This window comes from Strix uralensis, chromosome 16, assembly GCF_047716275.1.
Source record: "Strix uralensis isolate ZFMK-TIS-50842 chromosome 16, bStrUra1, whole genome shotgun sequence".
Taxonomy (NCBI): domain Eukaryota; kingdom Metazoa; phylum Chordata; class Aves; order Strigiformes; family Strigidae; genus Strix; species Strix uralensis.
The window spans coordinates 17,123,732-17,141,470 of record NC_133987.1 but is presented as its reverse complement, the minus strand read 5'-3'; the positions used below and the strand labels follow the sequence as shown (position 1 = coordinate 17,141,470).

Below are 17,739 nucleotides of genomic sequence, written 5' to 3'. Positions count from 1 at the left end.
TACTGGCAAAGAGTTTGCATATTTCATTGTAAAACCCTTAAGAACTCTGCTGACCTATTCACATACTTCTTTTTGACCACCTCATAGCTAGTAGGGAAAAAAGGGGAATTAGTAAATGTTTCTAGCAATATTGCCCATTTCTGCAAGTCCTTTATTTCTGTGAGGGGGAAGGAAGAGAAGGTAGGTGCTTAATTTAAATTTATTAATGTTTCTACTCTGCTGTGGAGCTGAGGTTGGAAAGATTTCGTTGGGAAAACTGACTTTCTCCTCTGCTAAATGAAGTCATTGTGCACTTGGGAGCACTTCCAGATCTGGTTGGCATAGTCTGGTTGGTCAGCCAGATGGATTGTCTTGGGGAGAGAGGAACACAGGGGAGAGGTGGAGAGGAACCTGTGGAATGCTTGCAGTGCACTTATTTCTGATAAAGGAGAGGAGTGTCACAATTTTCTTGAAGTGCAGTAATGGATGAACACGTGATCTTCCAGGAGGAATCTTACTTGAAACAAACTGATTTTTACTTTTGTCACTGGTGTATGGTGAAGTAACACGTGTCCTTTCTCAGTCCCCACACTTCAGAGGAAGATGGCAGGCATCTCTGTCCTGCTTTTATCTTCTCTTAAGAGGAATGTGGATGACATAATTGTAGATATTGGTCAAAAGAAGACCTTGAACTTGTGTGACATTTGAATGAGCATTGCAAGCTGACTACATTTATTTATTTTCAATCTTTGTTGATGTGAAACGTGGAAAGCTGCTTTGTTGTGAACTTCTGTTCACAAAAGTGAACTTCTGTGTGTCATTTTGTAGTAGAAAGAAAAGTTAAGATAATCACTTGATGGGATACATTATGTATATTTATTATCTCTGTATGTTCTCATGTGTAGGTGGCTATTCATAGACCATACTTGTAGCTCCATCTGCTGTACAACACTTTGAGTCAAAACATTTTACAGTTTGTTAAACACGCTGTTCCTTTCTGTTTTAACAATATTGTATTTTGGAGAAACAGTTTAGATTGACTATGTAGTTCTGCATTTCTCACTAGACTTGCAGATGTGTGTATTGGAGATGAAGTCACCATGGAAATAATCTTTACCAAAAGTTATGTTTAATTACCTACTTTTTAACAGTAGCTTTAGAAGGCTGCCTCCAGCGGTTTTGGATTTTCAGGAAACATTCTAGGAAGAAGTGGATGTAACTTTGTGTGTGTGGTAGGGACTTCTCATTCATTAGAAAATCAGGACTTAAATTGGATCTCGAAGACATAGCAGATAAATCTCATGAGATTGCCTAGTCATTGACTTGACTGTTCTCATGAACTTCTACATACACCACTAGCTTCAGTCCTTCCTCATTTTCACCAGACAATTAAGGGCTTTGTCCCTGGCAGTTGAATTTCTGGAGGTGGGTTGGTTGGTTGTTTTTTTTCATTCTGGCAGACATCTTGAAACTTGAAGAAATAATTTTGTGTGTTTGAGATTTCTGCTGTCTTGCATGGCAAGATCAATAAACCAATGGACTCCAGCAACTTTCTTTAAGGAACCAGTATAATACTTGCCTATCTCTAGTGGGGTAGCACAATGTGTTTAAAGTAAACTATGAAATTGATTATTTCACAACAGTAAAAGTGATTAGAGTCAATTTTGGAAAGACTTAAATGCACTTTACCAGTGACCTTGCAGTATTACATGATTTTATGAACATTCATTACACTGTTTCTGAAGCACAGACCCATGTCTTGCTAGAGGCCTTAAATAGTATAAGGGGAAAAAATAACAAGATTATTGTACTTTTCCTAGTGCTATACAAGCAAATCATATTAATTACAAAATAGAAAAGGGAGAAATCCTGGATAGAAAATGAGATTCCCTGAAAAGGGTAGGGGTGGGGGGAGCTATCCGTGGTGGTCCTAGAAAGCAGCACAAGTACTTCCTGGAAATCCAGAAGGATTTGGAGGGGCAGGGGCATTCCTACAAAGCTGAGGGAAATCCTAGAAAGTAGCGTGGGGGTTTTTTTGGAATGCCAGGAATTGCAGGGAGGTGCAGTCCTGCACAGCAGTCTGGGGATTGTCTGGAAGCAGCACAGGAAACTCCAAGAAAGTAATGGGGGGTGGGGGCTAGTTCTCAGGAAGTAACTCCTGGAAAGCAATAGGGGAAATTCAGGAGCCCCAATGTCTAGGTGATACAAACAAGTAAGCTTGATCATGATGTATTTATGTTTGTTTTTGTTTTCTTTAATGTCCTTTTATGTAGAGGTACTGGCCTGTCAAAAGATGAAGGTACAAGTTATAATGCTTATAGAGAAATAAAAGTCAGATTCTTGCAGCAGAATGAGGACGCAGGTCCTCAGTTTTATTACATCTGCACAGTTGCCCTATTTCTTGCATTGAGCAATGTGTTTTCAAAGCAGTCTTTCATGTGGGCTGGGTTTTGGCTGCCCATCTCTGAAGAGCCCTAAGAGTCTGAGTCAAGCTCATGGGCTACTGTGCTGTAGCTGAATCACAATCTGTCCATCTAAACTTTGATCACTGAAGCATATATAATATGTTTTTCTCTATGTGGGCCACAGGTGAAGGGTATCATTTTGCATTATGCTTTATTTTAATAAAAGAATAGGCAGCTGCTGTAGAAGCAGTCCTGCTTTCAACCTTCTGTGCTTATTTTATATTCTAGTTGCATATTTTCCCCTTCCATAATGTTGGTTATAGCAATTTTGCAATCTGAGTCAGATTTTTTTGATTCCAAGGAAATCTAATTGCAAGTGTATTTCTCCATTGGACCAATGAGATCTAATCCAACTGACACCTGTGATCCAATACAAGGCCATCAGTAGAGTTTTGTTGCTGGGGGTGTAAAGAGAGAGCAGACCAGCTCTTTTGATGGCAATGGATAGTTGGGTCCACTTTGGGGTTATATGAAACTGTACTCTTAACACATGTGGCAGTGCATGGCATTTTAGCAAGCTGATTTATCTCAGTCATGTGCCTGAGACCACGATTACTTGTAGTCAGGTTGCCAGAAGTGTTAAGGCTGAATGCTGCTGTTGATTTTAAGGGCAGTTGTTGGTGCTAAGTGTTGCTTCTGAAAAGTGGCTGCTGAATTCCTGTGTATCTGCTTATTGTGAAATGTCAAGGATAGCTGCCTGCCTCATAAACTTGTAGAGGTTTTTCAGTCTGAAAGTAAATTGAGAATTACTCACTTAATGCTTAGCAACATGTCTTTAAAATGCAGTTCACCTCCTGAGTGTGATTATGGTGTTCGTAACCTGAAAAATACGGTTGGCAGAAAAGTGCTCTCCTGTAGATTAATCCCAAAGGTTAGAGACAGGAGAAGAAATAGAAAATGGGAAGCAATGGAGTTAGAGAGTAAGAATTCTTCATTTCTTCCTGCATTCTGAAACTTGTTTTCATTTATTTGAAAACATTGTCAGAGACAAACTAATTATCATTAACCAAAACCAATCAGGTTCTAGTCTTGAATGGGATCTGCCACAGCTGCTGGAAAGAAGCTGTTTCTTTTCAGATTTTCCAGCATCCGGTTACAAATCCTGCCCCTTGCTTTCCTCTACCTTCTAAAGAGAAGATTATGCAGTGTTTTTCATAGGACAAAGTATGAATTATTGATTAATGTGCTGTTACCTAGAAAGTTACACCAGACTGACCGGGTAAGCACAGTGTGATGTGTGTAGCTAAAAGAAAGCAATGGAAGGAGACAAAAAGACTTCGGAGGTTCAAGTCAGGTAGTAGGATTTAAAAATTAGCTACTTCTTACTGCTAGGCTGTCATGTGCTTTCTCATGTGACATAGGTCCAAAGGCTTGTTTTTTCTGACATTGTTCATCCTGCTTTTGTTTCACTTATCCTGACCCTGACTTTCTGCGTGTCCTGTGCATCTGTGCTGAAAGTTGGTGCATTAACAGGGTAAAGGTACATCTTGAAAAATACCACCTCTTCAGGCTGCCAACAGAGTGCAGTCAGATGTGTTGGTACCACACGTTGCCTGAGAAGGTTTCTTCCAGCAGGTGGCATACGGAGTTTCTTTTAACAATACCAACACCCAAATGAAGTAACATCATATCTGCGGATATGTGTGTGTGTTTACAGATTGCATGCCTAAACCAGTCCCAGTGGTGCTGGGAAGAGGAGATGCCAAGGAACATCCCTAGCTCTTCAGCAAGGTCAGCATGTTCTCTAAGCTCCTGCTTACTTTGTATGAGGGATTTTCTTTTGTAATAGGGGTAGTGACAGTAAATTATACTCTATAAAAACTTTCTTTATTTGATGGAATTTGTCCTCTCCAGTTTCTTATAACTAATAATTATTCTGAAAGACGGGAATCTTGTTTCATGTTTATACTTTTAGGATTGAGCTGATCAGGCAATGAAAATAATACACTAGCACCAACTGTAAAGAAAACAAGTTAATTGGAAAATGAAGGAGAAGGTTGTTTATTGTGGGAATATATGATCGAAAAATGCCTTGGCAGTCTCTGAATGCAGTTCGGTGCTAGCACAAGTGACTGTACCAGGTGATCCCTTGGGAACTTGTCAAGTTGGACTATCTCTCCATTCTTAAAGTGATGGTGTTTTTCCCTTTGAATACTGGGTATATTTGATAGTGGATCAGATAGTGACAAGTAAGATGTTAATTAATAATAATTAAAAAGTAATATTAACTCTTGCTTCAGAGATGAGGAAGAATACATGTAATGGGTTAGGCAAGGAAGTCAACAGTGAGTTGGACAGAAAAGTCATGAGAAAAGTAAAATTTACTGCTCTGTAATAGCTTAACTCAATTCCTGTTCGATGGGATACCAGTGGCAGTTTCACATTGTCGATGGATCAGAAGGGACACCAAGAAATTATCTGCTCAGTTTTCCTCTCAAAGCAGAATCATACTCATCCGAGAATCCTGATAAGTGTTTGTCTTGCTTCTTACTAAAGGCTCTCATGATAGAGGTCTGTATTTCTCCCAGTAATCTGTTCTAGTGCTTCCTTATCCTTTCTGATACAAAGGTTTTCTTAACGGCTAAATGGCTGCCTTTCTTGCAATTTTGGACCATTAAATCTTTCTTATTGTAATAAACTGTGACAGAAGTAAGAGTTCTACCCAGGATAAGTGGAAATGAAGTAGCGTAGATGGCTCAGCCTCAAGCGATGTGTGCAGGGGCAGAAGGGTCCTGTAGCAGTATCTGCAAATCAGTGGTGTTTGCAGCAAAAAGAACAGCTTTGGCAGCTCAGAGCCTGCAGGGTTCCTGCCTTGCTTGTGTCCTGCTGAGCTCTTCTGTCTAGGGACCTCCAGCAGCTCTGCCATGATATCTGCTGCAGGATACTCCCTGGAGCCTTCAGTGGAGGCACTTGAGGGCTGAGCAGGATCTGACAGCTCCTCTCTCTCGTGACTGAAGTGTGCATCTGTTATGAATCCTAGTGCAAGAGTTCTCTTGTGAAGTCCTCTGAAAAGGGAACAGATGCCTGCATGTTGGTCACGGGAGAGGGGAGGGAGGTATATGCTTCAGAAGTTTGTGTTGGCCTTCTGCTTGCTTTTTTTTCTGAAGAAAACCCAGACTGTGAATGAGACCTAGAATTCTGTGAGGTGAGAGTCCAGGTAGGATTCAGTGTGCTTGCAAGAGCTTTTGTTGGAGCTGAGATACATAATAATATTTATTATTTTGTAGGAATTTCAAGGGTAGTTTTGTGTCTGCAAATACCACCTTGCTGTAGATGAACTAAGCAGCGACAGAAGAAAGGGTCATTATTCCTTATAGAGAAGCTATTGGGAAAGCTTAATATTGGTGAGCAGTCCCACTCCCACACTACAGAGAGTTGACTGATTGCTGATGTCTTCAGAGAGGATTGAATCCTGGCTGTAAATTTACTGATGCATCAGCTCTGTACTGAGTTAATCTCACCTGAATGCTGGACTGTTCAGTGACAGGGACACGCGTGGTGTTGGGTAGGAGGGTTCCTGTGCCATCTGCATCTGACTGCCCTGTGTGTCGCACCCGGCTGCTTCGATCCACTACTGTCTGTAAGAAAAAGGTGTTTGTTCTAGGTCAGGCTTAAATATTAGTGAAGCCTTGGATTTTAAATCTGGAGTTTGACATCAATGCTAGGTTTGATTTGAATTTCTAATCAGTTAAAAGCCCAAATGGCTTTCCCTGTTGCAGTGTTTGCTCAAATAAGTATGTCCCAAGTGGCTGCAGGTAAATATTAGGAAATAGTGAAAGGAGAGTAGGTCTTTGTGCAGCTGTGGTAGTGCAGACCCATTCCCATCACAATCAGCGAACAGGCTCCCCGGCCCTTCTCTGAGGTGCACCAGGGCCTACAGAGCGGAATGGAGCAGAGCAGCCCCAGGAAGGGCTGGCAGCTCCTTTTGCAAGAAGAAATGAGCTGCGAGTGCCAGCAGCAGGACTCTGGTTTCTCTCGTGTTGCCTGCCGGAGGTGACAGGTAGCCAGCGTGGGCGATCGCTGCTCCACGGCCGTGCGCCGTGACGGCGGCTGCAGGTCGGGTCCATCGGTAGCCCCGCGTTCCAGCATCACCGGGGTTTCGGCCAGAAGCCACCCGCGGGCGAGGCCGCCCCTCCCTCCTCTTCCTCCTCCTCCTCCTCCTCCTCCTCCTCCCCTCGGTCCTGGCTCGCTCCGCGGGGCACTGACTGGGGCTGCTCGCCCCGCCCCGCCGGGGCCAGCCCGAGCCGCGCGCTCCCATTGGCCGCGCTGGGCGCGGGGCTGCGGGCGGCGGCGCGGATTGGCTGCGGCGCGCGGAGCGGGGCGGGGAGCGGCGGCGGGGCCGCGCAGGCAGCGGGCAGCGCGCGCGGGGGCCTGCGGCGGCTCAGCCCCAGCGCGGCTCAGCCCCAGCGCGGCGGCCGGAGGCGACGCAGCCCCGCACTTCCCGGTGAGCGGCGGAACCGCGCGGGGTCGGCGGCCGGGCCGCTAGGGGCGGGGGGGGGGCCTGCGTGAGCCTTCTCCCCCACCCGCGCTCCCCTGGCGGGGACCCGCTCCTGCCCGACGAGCGGGACTCGCCGCGGGCCTCGCCGGGCCAGGAGCCCGCAGGCTGCCGGGCCGCCCCGACCCGGCGGGGCTCCCTCACCGCCCCCTTCTGATGCGCGTCCCGCGGCGGGAGGCTGCCAGGCGTCCCTCCGCCGCCGTCTCCGCCCCGGGGCTCGCCTGCGGTCAGGGGGGGTGTCGCTGAGGCCTCCCGGGGGGTCCGGCCGTGGCCCCTCTCCCCTCGGCTCCGGCGGGTCTGGCGCGCACGCGTGGGCTGAGCGGCAGGGGTGCCGCGGGGGGGCTGCTGCTGTGCCCGCCCGCTGTCGGGGTGCTGACATCCGCGGGGCGTCCGCTTGTTGTCAGACCTGAGCCTGGTTCTGGACCCCGCGGGTGCGGGTCGGGGGACCGGCCTCAGCGGGAGGGTTTGCCGTCACCGGTGGGCGGCCGCGCCGGCCCGGTGGGCTCCTGTCCCCCAGACCCTGGCACAGACCTGCAGAAAGGGAAGGGGAAAAGAAGGGAACGCGAGGGCACTTGTGCCTGAGAAATGTATGTGCACCGTGCGGAAAACACGATTGGCTTCGCGTACAGCTCTCCCCTTCTTAGGATGTTGCAGCCAGATGAGTGGAAGGAAATCTTCAGTGATGGTGTTTATGGAGGCCTGCTGCTGCGCTTCCAGCTGAGATTCGCCAGTTCTTTTCAGTTTCCTGTTCTCCAGAGAATGCTTGTGATGCAAAACCCAAGCCACTACCTCAGGCTTTCCCTTGAGACCCCCCCTGGCTTCACTTTCCTTCATTAGTGCTCTGAAGTAGTGTGTGGCTGTTTAGCCAGAGCTTTGCCTTTGCCTAGATTGGCTTTTGCCTCAGTGATTCTCCTTCTTTGTTTATAAAATATAGTGAAGGGAATGATATGCAAAGGAACTGAACTATTGGGGAAGATTTCCAAGTAATTTTGTAATCAGTAATGAATGTTCAGGTTTACAAAAATTGGATTTTGCCCTGTGGTTCAAAGGCACGGCCCATGGGCGTGGACTCTTAAGAGTCTTTGCTCCTATAATTTGAGGCAAGGGATTCAGTAAAGGATGAAAGCCAACTGGTATAAAAGGAGGCTACTAGTAGGGTTACCTTCTGGAAGCTCTGCAGTAAGGAAATTACCTATTGAATCCTATTATAGTCGATTATTGTATTATAAATTGAATTGAGGACTTTTTTGCAGCTCTTGTGGCATTGGGGTTTTTTTACTGTAATTGATCTTTCTGCGTACTTGAGTAGTGTGAGTGTTGGGCAAATTGTGTTTGGGGTCAGTGTGTCGTGTCTGACTGGAGTTATATATGCAGACTTGGAGGTCAGTGGTTCAAATGCTGGATCATAGCTCGTAGCACTAAAGCACAGCATATGCAAAAAATATCTGGATGTCACAGTGTTTCTCATCCTTAGTGTTTAAAGCACTTCGCAAATGAGATAAACATCACTGGACTGACTGTACAGATAGTGAAACTGAGAGAGATAGAAGGAAAGAAAGCTGTTATTGCAAGTAACCTGCTGGGTAGCCTTTTGGACTCCGGATCAGTGTTCAGGTTTTCCATGTCTGCAGTCAGCCAGTGCTCTGCCATTACACTGTGCTGTACCTCCTGAACAATCTGGAGTGCAAAAGACTGTGATGCAGACATCCCCAGATAATGGAGACCTGAGTCTGTAAGTGTATGATCCTATTAGACAAGCTGACTGCTTTTAAAATGCATGGGGAAAAAGATGCAATAGAACTTCTTTCTCCAAAGCCCAGACATCTGGTCTTCTGAGGCGTACTGTATGGGGAGGTGTCTTGTGCATTCACATACAAAATAAACTGAAATAAGTGGATAAAATTGGGTATTTATGCCCAGGAGGCAGTAGGCAAGCACAGCATGCAGATAAACACCAAGCACATCAATAGGTGTCCTGCTGGCAGCTGTGCTGTCATCGGAGAAGGAAAATGTCCTGATCTGGCTTCTTTCAGAAGCAGAGAGGAATTAAGAAGCTCACAGGCTGTGTGTACAGACATCCAACCCAGTTGATGCTGCACCTGCCAATGGCTTAGAGGTCTTCAGGTGGTTCCCCTTGCCCTGTCGGGTTTGTGTGGTGCTTAACAGTGAAGCTTCAGAACAGTTTGTACACTGGCTGGTATCCCCCACAGCTGTATTCGTCAGTGTCTAGCAAGAGCTGCTGTGTGTTTAGGTACAACTGCACAGGTCTCAGCCCTGCCGGGTGTGCTCACAGGGATGACTCCTGCCCTCGGAGGTGTAACTTGAACTGCAGAGTGTTCCTTCTGGTTTGTACTCTGATCACTGGGCCTGAATTAAAGCAGCTCAAGTTACCTCATGACATATACCTCTACAACTTCGTACTTTCAGTGATTATAATGTCAGGGTTCACAGAATTAGGAAGATGTCACAGCTGACCAAAGACAAACTGGATCTGGTTCTTGGCTTCCCAGCTCTGTTTTATGACTTCTAGGATTGAGAGTCCATTCCAGAGACACTTTTTAAAAATTTTAGCAGTTTCAAGTACAAATTAAGATCCTCTTCCTTTCTTATCCAAATGGAAACAGGTTGTGGAAATGTCTCAGAAACAAGGGCTGTTTAGCAACAGTACATGTATGTACTGCACGAACAGTATAGCGTTCATTGTTGTATCCATATTGTTAAGATATAACCCTGTTGTACCTTAAAATTTCACTGTATTGGCTGTATACTGGAAACTTTTAATCAAATGGTGACTCTGAACTTGGATGAATGGCCTTTGCTGTTAGCTTTGCTTTTGTGAGAGGGAGCAAGGAGAAGGGAGGAATATGTCTTGATGGGGTAATTGTCAGATTTCATGTGAGACATTTATCCTCTTTATTTTTTCAAAGACTCTTTCTTGTATGTTGCAAATTGTCAGTCTGTGTGCATCATTTTTGTTCAGGCAGGCTTTTCCAGTAGTACCTACTCTTACAGTTCTTCATAAGCTCTTAAGAGTTTCTCAGGCATGATAAGTCTGAATCAAATAGTGAGGTATCTTACCCCATTTGAAAGAGTAAGTAAAAGAGCTGGATTCCACTGGAAGGAGAACAGCTAGTACTGATACGTAGGAAGCTGTGAAACTATACGTGAGTAATGCAAAAACCACACATCAGGAGCACTACAGCTTAAAGACCACGAATACACTACACTGATAATTGTCAATGTGGGCCTATCACCTATGGAAGGATGGATATGCTTTCAAACTTATGTAACAGATTTATCTTTCAGGAGGCTGAAAAAACCCATTTCTTATTCCAGACTGATCTGCTTTCAAACTCCTTTATGAACAGAAGAGGTTACCTTAGAGGTTGGAGCTGCTACCAACTTAAAGCAGATAATTTTACCAGCGACTGCTCTGTGGCTTGAAAGTCATATATCTCTGTCCCCTCTTTATTTCTGAGTTTTGTGATCTGTTTTATCAGATCACAGTCCTGTTTCCTGAAAATGACGGCTATGGGCCAGGAAAAGAAAGAAAGTGGTATTTTCTTAGCCATATGGTGTTTGTGCAAAAATAACAGTATTCTGGGGGTTTTCCAAAGCACTCAAAGTGTATAAAACAGAGAATATTGTCCTAAACTGCTTCTGTGGCTTTCAGACTCTTTTCCGATCTGTGGGCGTAGGGTTCTGTACTGTATCCTTGTATTAGATTGTTTGTCTTTCCTTTTGGAAAATACTTTACTGTTCATTTCCCATTTTTTGGCCAGATACTAGAAATTCAGCAGAAGAATCAGGTAGGAATCTTGATTATGTGTTGCAGTTCTTGGTTATGTGGAAGAAGGTTCTCTCTCCTGCTGTCCAGGGAAAGTATGTCTGTTTGAAGCAGAGAGAACAGTTTCAGAGAGTATAATTTTCTTTTGAAAATAAATCCTACTTTTTGCAGCATGAAGTTTATGTTCCTCCATCCTAGCTTGTGGATCTGGAGTATTTTTGCATTTTGTGCATGGCAGCTTCTACAGTTGTAAATTCTGTTCAGGAAATGAATACAAGTTCTAGCTTGGGCTGGGTAGTCATTTAATTATTTTACTGCACCAGCTGGCAGCTGATCTCACTAGCTGCCTTCGTGGAGATATATTGCAGTCACTTCTGAAGGTGTACTTCTGAAAGCTTGACACCTGCAGTGTCAAGGACACAGGTCTGCCCTAGTGATGAACTTACTTTTTAAAAAATTGTAAAGCTGCACTGTGCTGGTTGAGGTGAGAAGGCACTAAAACCACTCAACTGAAAGTACTGCCTTTAGTAAGCGAACACTGCCAGCTTGAAGAAGAGGGACAGGAATGTGAATTTAGTTATTCAAACTTAAGTGATTCCCCTTTATATTGTCTACTGCAATTATTTTAGTGAATCTCTCTCAGTTTTAATGCAGGAGAAAATAGTTTGTGTAGATGAGTGCTAATCTGTACTGTATCAAACTCTTGTTTGGCCTCTGGCTGAAAAGTAGTGTAGTATATAACTCCTGTGGCAAGGTATAAGGCAATAAAGCTTCAGACTTGGTGAGTTTCCCATTTAGATTTTACAATTTCACTGAAATGCAACTTGGCATTGGCAGAGAGCAGAGCTCTCTAAGAAGTGTTTATCTTCTTGTAACTCTTGTGAAACTCAGTTTAAAAATTAAAATCTAATTCTGATAGTGTTTCTGGGGCAGTTTAGAGTAATGCAGGTTGCTAAAGATTTCATGTGAAAAGTCAGTGTGTCTCAAGTACGCTCAGGGTGACAAGATGAAGTGCCAAACTACTGGTTTTGCTGTACAGCTATAATTCTGAGAGTAAACCAACTTCTAAACCTGTCTCCAGCTTTCCTTGTCTCGAGCACTTAAAAATATTCCTTATTCCAGATGGAATTTTCCTTGCCATCCCCAATCAAAGTTCAGTCTTAATTTTACAAGTGAAAATACATTGCTTTGCAACTATTGTACCCGTATTTAATCCTATTTTATGTAGGATTTTTTTAGCAATGGTCAAAATGCCTGGAGTTTGAAACCTGGCATAGTTCAGGTACTTTTTTTTTTTTTTTGGAATACATTCCTGGCTAGGTCTGGGGCAGCAAATTGGCTGGATAACAGCAAAGAGACCAAGTAATCACACTCTGAGCAATTCTTACCTGGCACCTGCTAAAATACACTAGTAGAATCCAATATAGCCTTGGCTGGTTTGGGATACGACAGTGTGCCCTTGCCCAGCTTGGTGGGTGCGGGCAGCTGCTGGGAGCCTCTGCCCAAGGGCGATGGAGCTGGGAGTGTGTCACTGAGATGTGGTCTTCCCGAGCAGAAGGCTCTTCCTTGGCTACAGGAGGAGACTGCTGTTGTGGAAGAAATCTGCATATGCTTCCTTTGGTTTATAGCGCATTCATATTTTGTGCTGACTCCCTCATGATATATTTTGCAGAATCAGCTGAGAGATTTGGATTCAGGTTCCCGTGCCAAAGTCCGTTCTCCATTCCCTGCTGACAGTGCCCCTTTCACAGCTGTATCAGCCATGTTTGTGAACATGGATCCTGGCGTCAGGTTCAGCCTGTCTTTCTCGTGTTTCCTTTCATCTCTTCTGCCATCTGCATGTCACAAGCACCATATCTTCTTTCCTGAAGCCTTTTAGCCTGTCCGCAGTGTCAGCGTGACGTACTCTTATTTCCCCCCATCTACCTACATACTTTCCAGCCCTTGTGTTGCTCTGTGTCTTGGATCTGTTTTAAGCGCTCCTGGTCTTACCTGTCAGCTCTAAAAGCAAATGCTTTTGACTAGAAGACGGTTGTAGCTCTGTAGGAGGTATAGTAGAACATACACTGGCCTGTTGGATGGAAGACCTGCTCGTGTGGAAAGGGAAGCTGGAAGACAGAAAGAAAAAGTGAGGAGAGAGGTGCAGTCCTGCCAGTGGTGTTAGCGGGCATCTCAGCCTGGAGCGCACAGGTTACTCATGGGTCGGGTTGGATGGCTAGAAAGCACTGTGATACAGGTACGGGTGTGGAAGAGTATTACCAAAGTGTGGATTTACAGCTCAAGGTTTTCTTTCTAGCTGTCTGTTGGGGTGGGGGGGGTGAGGGCTTTTGGGTTTTTTTCCTCCCCTTGTAACCTTGGTTTCATCACTGGTTTCTCACAGAACAAAACAGTGAGTGTTGGGAGAAGCCATAAATTAGTGATGATGTTTTCATGATGTCCTATTTTTGATGTTTGTCTCAATTTTAAAGTATCCAGCTTCCACCTGTAAGCCTCGTACCAGGCAAAGCACAAGGCAACGAGCTCTTGATGGAAGTCTGTACCCTAGTGCTGGATGATTTGATGTTTCTTGCCTGTAATCTTAGTATTAAATCACCCCTTCCTTTTCCTCCTCCTTACCCAGAAAATGAACAATCCTACAGATTTTTTCACAAGAGATGCCACCTCTTGCTGTTCCGGCTCTTCTCCTTTCTGAATGAAGTAATGCACGAATATAGACTTGCAGAAGCCACTGAGGAAAAGAGGAAAAAAAAAAATAGTAGTCTACAGGGAAAGGAAAGAATAATACCCCTCATTTGTATTTGTATCGCATCAGGCTCAATCTTGATTAAAGACTTTGAACATCACAACAGCATGCCAATTTTGGCTTCCTCTTTTAGCGAAGGATAGAGTGTGCTGAGGTTCTTGGCAGCATCCCTTGACAGTAAACACAACTGAAATCAACTTGTATGTTTTAAATTGGTCTGGCAATAATACAGAAATGTGAATAAGTAACGTAAATAACATAAAAATTAAGTATTTTAATTAAGCTTGGTGTAACTTATTAGCAGTCATATTTTTTGTTTGTATTATGTTTCCTGCAAATCTGTCAGGCATTCTTCGTGTTAGATGCCAAATAATGGGAACCAGCCATCTTGTTCTTCTCCATTAACTCTCTTTCTGCAGTTGATATGAATGACACATTTTTTGCCAGGTGCTTGCTTGATACTAGTGTTACCATGTACACCAAAAAAAATTAGGACACCGGGAATAGGATGGAGGGAGTAGGTTTGTATTGAAGCATTTTTAACCGCTCACTGTGTAAATCTGATGATATAAATGATTGCCTCAGTGGGAATTTGAGAATAGGGCAGGTTAAAAAGCTGTTTAGAAACCAAAACAAACTGCTCTGGCATGACAGGATTTCAGGCATAAGATGCTTCCTGGCAACAGGCCAGAGTGTAATCCTGCCACACAGTGCTGTGGACAGGCCAGAGGCCATGACTTCTGAATCCTTACCGATTCCATCACTTCAGGCGAAGCAAGCTGCTGAGCGTGCTGGCAGCGACGGTCCCCAGAAGGCAGGCATGAGGGGTGTGTTTGACCTTTACGGACCATACTGCCTCCGCCTCAACATTCTCTCGTCCTGGCTCCAGTATAAAGCACACCTTGTTTTTTGCTCCACAGCTGTTGCTGCAATGCAGCTTCCTGGAGAGGGAAATAGGATTACACAATCAGAATGTGCTGGTGGAGGTAGGAAAGCAGAGGATGAGCTTGGCTCAGATGAACTCCACGCTCCTTGTTTGCAGTGCAGTTTTACCAGGTAACGGAGTTAGGGGTGGAAATCTTCAGTTTGTTCCATGGTTTGAGCAGCGGGTATTGTAAGGGGCTGGCATAGCTACTGTAACGTGATGCTTCTGCCTTGGCTGTTGTAAAAAGCAGCTGAAGAAAAACATAAAAAGGGCTAACTTCTGTTATTAACAGAGGGAGTAGAGGCAAATGGAGATAATGACAAGCAGTGCTAGGAGCTGGGTTCATGATGTTATGGGGCCTTTGACTGGGAAGAAGTTTTGTGATCTCAGCAACCATCTGTGTGTTGCTTTAACTGTAGCTAACAAATCTTGTTCTTTTTTCTTTCCAATTATGAAATCTAAAATGTCAGTTCTTTTAGAAGTGCTTTTAGTAGCAGGTCAGTGACTACTTCCTTAAATTCTCACCAGTAATCTTTATTTTTCCTTGGCCAAGAAGGTGGTTGGAAAATATCTCTTCTGAAGCAACCTGTAAGATTCCTGGTGGTCATAAAGATTGGACTGTTACATGATTGTGAATGAGTTCAGAGTTTGTTCTTTTGCTTCTCAGTAGATTTTGGTGTAGTGGAACTTTATTTGGTCAAAATGGTAGGACTGATGATGAACATGGGTTCGTGGGTAGGTAGTGTTTCAACAGTGAGTCAAGTGTGGTGGCTATTCTGGTTGGACCTTGTGTTCCTCACGCTGCTCAGTTGTTTCCTTTCACTGGTGTACCTTGTTTTCACTGAGCTGAACTTACGACTACGCTGGATGCTGTGAAGAGTTTGGTGATGTCTCTTCTCCAAACTGGGAATCTCTGGTGTGAATGGGAGGGCAAGCCATGCAGGTGACAGGTGAGCTAGGTGAAAGTGGAATTCTTCAGAAAAGAGACTAAGAAGATACTACTGCCCTTGCAAACCCAAGGTTGGTTGTGTGACACCATACATAATTTCTGATGCAATACTTGTACTTTTTTCAGAAAATATGCAGAAAAAATCATATTCCAGAGTGATCTAATAAATGATGGGAAATAGCTCACAGGTCCAGTGTTACTGCTCTGAATGGAAAAGGGAGGAGAAAGGGACTGTTTGTTACATCCATATGCAGTCTTGCATAACTGATCCTCTGCTCTGACTGGTAGGCAAGCTTCACAGGCGTGCAGCCGCATTCCTCTCATCTGTTGTGAAACTTCACTCTCTGATTATCTCTTTCAGCTACTGTCACTAGTTAACAGCAAAGAGGGAAAAGGGGCAGCTTGTGATAATACTGATACAATGCTTCTAAAGGCTAACAAAGCCCATGATTTAGTTCTGTGAAGAATTATCTGATTGCTGATAAATCATGAAGTTCCATTCATTCAGTGAAACCCTGAGTTTTATGAAGGAGAAGAATTTGCCTTTTTTTTTCTTTTTCTGAGATGCTACACCAGTGCTCTCTTGGGGCCCCTTGAGAGGGAGCGGTTAAGTACCACTGAAGGAGAATGGAGGACAGCGCTCTGAGGGGAAGTGCTTTGCTGTCCCATTGTGCTAACTTTGCTTACTTTCATGAGCTATCCTTAGAAAGATAAATATTTCCATTAACAGATTTTTGTTAAATAAATAAACTAGGCGTTTAACATAACTGCTAGCTCGTTATTCCATACTGACTGTATTCACCCTGGTGTAACCTGGGGAGCTGTTTAAAATTACACCAGCAATAGACTTACCTTAATCTGTTTTTGATATGTCAGTCATTCCTGGTAAGCAAAGCTGAGCAATCCCAGTCTTTCCTTTTATTTTCTGTTTTGCCCTTCGTGATAATCCTCTTTGTCCAAATAAGATGTTTATCTTTCTGTCTGCAAATTGTTTGCTCAGATTTTTATAATTAACTTGCGGTCAACATCTATATAATCTTACTTCGTGTTTTCTTCCAACTGCATTGAAAGATTTTTTTTTAATGTATTTTAAAGTGAACCTAGTAATCACTGCTGCTGTTCACAGTACCCAAAAGTTGATTTAACACTGCAGTTAGTGCTTTATTCCTTCTCCAAACATGGCAAACCCTTAAGAGAGGTGTTGCTTTTCCTCTTCATTCAAGTTTGGGGTCCTAAGACCCTGCTTTTTAGTCTTGTGTCAACTCGTTTTGAAGGAGGACTTAAGACTTGGTGCTGAGTATCCTGGTGTGCCTTGCCCTCTGCTTTGTCATATTAACGTGTTTTGTTCCTGTTTCTTGCAAGTGTGTGTGATGTTTAGGATTTTGACATTTGTCTCTACCCTAGAGCTGCTATTTCTGGATATCGAATTTTTCTCAAGTACTGTAGTTCTGTGTTGTTTGAAATGCTTTGTTTTTCCTAACAAATTGTAGGAGATGCTTTCTAGAGTGAGGCAGGGATTAAGGAGGGCTATAGAGTTGCTTCTGACGGAATTCACCATCATTTGCAGTGAAATCCAGCAGTTGATAACATAGTTAAACCTTACAGTATTTTCCATAAAGACAAAATATCCTTTATACTAACCTTGTGCTGTTCACTCGGTCTTGTGAACCAGCCTGGCCAGAATCTGATACCCATTTTGCCTTGTATCATAATATATTCAGAAGGATGTACATAGTATTGATACATAAAAATCATATAACAGTGGAAAGGCATGCTTTTGATTCTGCTAAAGCAGGAGTTTATTCTCTAACAGTGAAAAATTGCGTAAGAAGTCTTCCTTGGAAAACTGCCTATCAGTGCAGATTGTATACTTACTGTGGGTGGTTGGTGGTCCTTTCCAATGCCAGACTGTTCAACTAGATCTTGTTACAGGTGTTCTCTTGATTAAATCAAATGGAAGTCTATGGCTTTCTTGTTACAATCCACAGTTTGGTGAATAGCACATTTTTAATACATCTTAAATAAGTGTTTAGCAGTTACAGTTGCTTCAAATCACTGACATAAGAATGACTGGGACTTCTGCATTCTTTGCCCTGCAACAGGATTTACACGAGTCATTGTCATCCTCTTTGTGCACCCAGCCTGCCAGGCAGGGTAATTATAGATATGGAGGGGCTGAGCTGCCAGCAAAGGGGCTGAAAGCAGCCGAGGAAGTTACAGTTCAGTGTTGAGCCATTTGATGCAAGGGTTAAAACAAAAAAATCCACTACAAATAAAAGTCTACTACTGAATTACTCTCCCTCTGGAGGATGAGTTTCCATGCAGTTGGACACAACACGGCTTAGCGTGATGGGACACGAGGCTGACGGGAGTCTCTAGATGATGTTGTCTTATAA

The 17,739-nt window shown here is 43.9% G+C and overlaps 1 protein-coding gene across 1 annotated transcript in view; it reads left to right on the top strand.

Moving 5' to 3' along the window:
* Nucleotides 1–6,771: 6,771 nt before the first annotated feature.
* ABAT (4-aminobutyrate aminotransferase) overlaps nucleotides 6,772–17,739 on the top strand; it is a 58,014-nt gene continuing 47,046 nt past the window's right edge. Inside the window, exon 1 of the mRNA XM_074886437.1 lies at nucleotides 6,772–6,888. The gene's annotated coding sequence lies outside the window, so the exon portion shown is untranslated. The remainder of the gene's footprint in view (nucleotides 6,889–17,739) is intronic.